The sequence below is a fragment of the Branchiostoma floridae genome, chromosome 1, assembly GCF_000003815.2.
Source record: "Branchiostoma floridae strain S238N-H82 chromosome 1, Bfl_VNyyK, whole genome shotgun sequence".
Classification (NCBI taxonomy): domain Eukaryota; kingdom Metazoa; phylum Chordata; class Leptocardii; order Amphioxiformes; family Branchiostomatidae; genus Branchiostoma; species Branchiostoma floridae.
This window is the reverse complement of record NC_049979.1, coordinates 5,697,568-5,703,139: the sequence shown is the minus strand read 5'-3', so window position 1 is coordinate 5,703,139 and position 5,572 is coordinate 5,697,568. Positions and strand designations below refer to the sequence as shown.

General features: G+C 40.8%; 1 protein-coding gene across 6 annotated transcripts in view; it reads left to right on the top strand.

The window, feature by feature from the left end:
- Window positions 1-5,572, top strand: part of LOC118403309 (CSC1-like protein 2) — a 37,366-nt gene that overhangs the window by 28,274 nt on the left and 3,520 nt on the right. The gene's annotated exons all lie outside the window — the stretch shown is intronic.

Here is a 5,572-nt window from a genome sequence, read left to right as displayed (position 1 = left end):
AATTACAGCTGTGTAACCAAAATTGTCAAATATTTCAGTTGGATTGAGGGACAACCTTGTTGGCCATTCTATTCTGCACATAACAATTACTGACAAGAAGGTTTGGTTCAACATGAAGACTTACATTTGAAGCCAAGAAGAGCACACTTTTCTACACATAAGAATTACTGACATGGTGAGGTTTGGGTTAACATGAAGACTTACATTTGAAGCCAAGAAGAGCATACTTTTCTACACATAAGAATTACTGACATGGTGAGGTTTGGGTTAACATGAAGACTTACATTTGAAGCCAAGAAGAGCATGCTTTTCTACACATAAGAATTCCTGACATGGTAAAGCTAGGTTCAACATGAAGACTTACATTTGAAGCCAAGAACAGCATGATGAACTTCTGGCTCATGGCCCCGAGGGACTTGTCTCTACGACTCATGGCAATGGCAGTGGCACCAGCTGTTTGGAAGAAAGAAAGATGAAAGTCAGTCAAACTGTGACAAAAAAAATCTTTTATCTAAACTCGATGGCCTTGATTGGCTTAGACACTAGGCTACTGGACACAAGAACGGGTTTGATCCCTGGCATTACTGGCTAGACATTGTGTTCTTCAGATAACAATTCACCGACTGCCCCATTGGCCAAAAAAAGCTGTTGGTCTATCTTAACCTTTACTTCTTTGGGGCACCGAATAATATACTGTACCATGAAAGACAACCAAAAACACTGACATCGTGACATGTCTATATATCAATAGTCAAACCTTCCTACCTTTCAGGATAGAAGAGGCATCGAAGCGGTAGCCTGTGCGGTTAGGCATGTTCATGTCCTTGTTGACGTGGAGCGGCGCCTTGCGAGATCTCGGCTCAAACTCATCCTCCTCCTCCTGCTGTTTCACCTGCTCCATCATCTCATCATACTTCATCTCAAGGCCCTGGACCTGTCATAAAGAAGGAATGTTTTACAGCCAGTTAAACTTTAATTTTCAACCAAAAAAAATGCGGATAGAACACATGACTTAGCCTGAGTCATGTTCCAGCAGTGAATCATAATTTGCATGTGAGTTATCTGCATAATATGACTGTCTGATGTTGGACAGTAGAAAATTTGGGTAAGTCCATTTTTCGGGTTGGAAATTACAGGTATTCAGAATCATCTGTTTTTGTGATAGTACATGTAAATGTTATGATGACCTTCTCCTAACTTTGGGACTACATACAACAATAGTTTGTTCATTTCAGACAAAAGCGTAAGTGCAAGGCATCTAGAGTAAAGGGCAATACTAGTTACTAGCACTACAAACAAGCACGAGCCAGACAAAAGGAGAGCTAGTGGTATCACGAAACAACAGGTCTTTGAAACAATGGATTCAAAATTGACCACAAAGTAGTTTTAAGTACAAGAGGACCCCCGAGACCTACCTTAAGTCGTGACAGAGTGTTGTTGAGCAGGGTCCTGCCATGCCAGTTGTAGCGGTTCTTGGCCAGACGACTGACCACCTGAACACTCTCCAGGACATTCACGATGTCATAGATCCTCCTCCTCTCAACACCTGTAGATGCAAAAGTACAGACTTGTTAATCATCATAAGACTTGTTAAACTGGAACAAAATTCTCATTTTTTGTTACAGACTTTCATACAGTGGATTCCAATTATTCGTATTACGCCTTTTTGGATAATTCGGGTAATTGCATAGAATTGCGAAATCCCAAACCATTTGCCATTCATTCTATTGTATAAGGCTTCGCAGAATTGGATAACCCCCGGTCTCAAAATTCGGGTTTTTGGATAGAATCACGTCAAATTGTAGCGAATAAAATGGGAAAATATACGCTAAAACTTACAAAATGAGGCCAAAATCAACCAACAACTGTATGTATGAAGGCATAAAATCATGAAAAGGACCGTAAGATAGGTAGATTCCACCGAAAATCTTGCCAATGCCGCTGTGATAGCATGCGAACATTGGTTAGGCGCCATTTTGATAGGTTGCCGCAAGGCATGATGGGCGGACGTCTAAACTTGGTTTACCCTACAAAATGTGTTTTTATATATCCACTGTCTCATTATTGAGCTGATTTCGGCTGCACTACGTAGATTTTTACAGCGCACGTAACGCAACAGGGTCAATGAACTGTGATGTTGCAATCAGCCGCATTGAATGGCGGGATATCTCAAGCCACGCCATTTTAAAAATGTTTTAAAAGTGAAATTTTCCGTCTATAACTGCGAAAGACGGCGTCGAGTTTAAAATTTCAGCGTAATTTGTGGACACAAGATGTAAATAAGAAGGTGAAGAGTTTATCTCTCCAATACCTGCCGTCATTTTGCTCAAAATTACGAAATCAACATAATTTTTTCCGGCATACAAGCGGAGTTGTGTTTGTCTTTGTTGTGGTTCAATTAGTTACGCTCTCGGCAGTGCGAGTCAAGCGTATTTTTCTACATGTTCATTTAGCCACCGACTTAAAAATCTTTATTAGATTTATCATCGCACGTAAATTGTATAATATCGGAACGTATAATTATGTAAAGCTTGTAACTGGAATCTGTTCGATATTTTGCTGGCTATTTAGTGATGTTGTAGATTCAAACAGTTGACGTTCCATTCGTTCAAAACAGTACTGTAGGTTATTAATACAGTAACTACCTCTTAGACTACTACTGCTCTAGATGAACAAATGTCTGATTCAAAAGTTTTGTAAATGAAGTTCCGTATCGTATGTGTGGTGTTTGCGTCTTGCGTAGTAGTAATCCTATATTCGCCCCCCTCCCGGCTTCGGGGCGTTAGTGGCCCAACTTCGGACTGTTGGATACTTCGGACTATTGGATAAAATGCTCTGACAAATGAGCTATCCAAATAAGCGAATTCCACTGTATTTACCTTTTAGTATTTGTCAAACTGCTAGTCTTAAAAACCTAAAGGGCAAGTATATCTAGCCCTAGCAAACAAGTACAATCAGTCAATGTGAGCTGTACTAGGATACGGTCCATGAAGTTGATGAGAAAAAATACTGGAGTATACTAAATAGTAATACTTGGTAGTCGAATTTCAATGATCATTGGTGCCTGGCTTACCTAAATCCTTGGCAACTTCGTCTAAACAAATTTCCTTTCCCACACCTGGCTCTGGGTCATCGGGAAACTTGGAGAGGAATCTGGTGAAAAAATGGCAGTAGGTCAAACTTTGGGAATACACTAACAAAAGCATTTCATACAAATGATAAACAGAAGAATATATGCCTAGTTTATGTTAATATCCAGGGCTTTCTGAAGAGAAAATCTTCCGATGTTTTAAAACAAACACAGCACACTCCTGACCTTTGACACAGCAGTCCTAGTGACTTCTCCTTCCTGCTGACTGGTTTCTCACCCTCATCAACTTCCAAGTCATCATCGTCTTGAGAGGATGTCTGAGACGATGCTTCCTTCTCCGCTCCTTTCCTTGGTTTCCGTGGAAACAGTTCCTTCTTCTTCAACTCCAGCTCCTGGCTCTTCATGTCGGGGCTCAGCGCGCTAAACAGCGACTGGAGGTTTGTCGTGCTCTTCATCTGTAGTTCCCGCGTACGGATATCCGGACTGATCGCACTCATGAGCAGCTTAAGGTTTGCCGTCGGCGTGAGCGGTGTCACAGGTTCCTGGCCGTCAGCCGGTTTTGTTGGAGTTACCGGCACACCGTTTTCTGACGCGCTGGCTGCATCGATGGGCAGGTTGGTCAGCAATGTGAGGTTAGCTGCCTTCTTGGGGGTTGGTTTTGGCTTTTTGAATTCAGTTCCTGAGCTGGTTTGATCCTCGGTGGGCCCACATATAGTGGCAGTGGACGTCTGATCATGACTAACACTAGAACCTGAGAGGGTCCCTGATTCGTAGAAGCCTGAGTCGTCTTTGGAGTCTGATTTGTCCTGGCTGAGGCTAGTGAAGGGGAGGACGGAGCTCTGGTGTTCTGATTCAGACTCCGTGTCGGAATTCTGGACGTTCCTAAAACCCTCGGGTACGAGGGAGCACTGGTATTCTTCTGCCATGACTGCTTAAATCTGTGAACAAAGACAACACTTGTGTTACTTATTATCTTCAATATTAAAAACTGCAGCATGTCTTAATTAGGTAGGTAAATCATGGGTAATACTTGTCTTGACAAAATTCTTACAAATTAACAATACTACATTTGGCAGAAAAAAAGCCAGCCAGGGCTGTTGCTAGCTACTTTAGTCTAAATTTCCCCCTCCCACTTAAAGTTTGAGAGCCCATGTTGTTCTTATTTCTGTCAGTTTAGCTTACAAAAATACAATTTCAAGTCAAGACGTTCAGTTTTTCGGGACAGAGCATTGGAGGGCTAAAGTTCTGTCTGCCATAACAAATTTCTATCCTTGGGACACTCCTACTGCAATCTGTGTTATCGTTTCTAGTATCTACATCATGTTGTTGACAATATTGGCAGGCAAGATAAGAAGCTCCTTTGAAAATCAGTGACTAGAACGTTACACAGCAGTGCAAAGAGTCGGCCTATTGTAACGGTGACGGGACTTGCTTACAAACGTGTCAACGGGAGCCCCCACCCTGAAAAAATATTCACAGATTTTGTTTATCTTGGACGTGTAAAGCTACAGGGGTACATTTCATGTTGTGGTATGTGCGCTAGGGGATGGAATATGCATTAATTTAACAGCGTAACAGTGATAGGATAAACAAATCTTGCAATGAATAATTCCAGCCTGTTTGGTCTAAAACATTCAATGAAATCTATAGGAAAGTGAGGTCGCCAAATCGGGGGTATGAGCTCCCCACGTTCCATGTTTTGCTTTGTTTTAGGATGTTGTCTAAAAAAATCTATTCTCTTGAATGGTTGAATGAAAATTTACCTGCATCCTGTTTTCTAATCCAATAATCAATACAAAGATAGTGTCAAAAGGCTACCCCAGTAAGATGATTAAAAAAATGTTGGTTTAATCTTGTCTTTTGATCATGGCCTGTGAACAGGAGACCAGTTCACACCTGGGTACAAAGTTTAAACTTTCCTTCTTGTGAATTGTCTAATTTGAAAACTTTTGTCAGACTCAAAGGAAAAAAAAAAAGATTCTCAAACTGTTTTACATATTCTGTGGCGGGAGCATTTGACAGATTTTTGTTTAGGTAGCCAAATCTCTTTAATATCTGGTTGCTTCCTGCTCTTTTTTCTGGCTTCGATAACCAATTCTCTTCTTACCCCATGCAATGAAAAGATTTTAGACCCCACTAAAATTCTGGAAATCATATTGTATTAGGCATGATAGGAGAGTAAAAAACAATTTTCACCCCTCTTACAATACAAATTCACACTTTTTCCCTCCCCTACGGTTGGTGTATTGAGATGGGACAATACCTATTGTTCCCTTGTACAATTGATAGCCCAAGTCTTGAAACTAATGAAAGGCTATTAAAACCATACTTGCAATAATGACAGCTGACTAGACAACAATCCAGGAGAAAATTGTCTGATTAGCTACACTCTATCAAAGCAGTCTTTTACAACTTTTACCCCTGAGCTCAATCCAAAGTCCACCATAACTTCATAAGACATGGTAATTTTTTTTTCCAAAT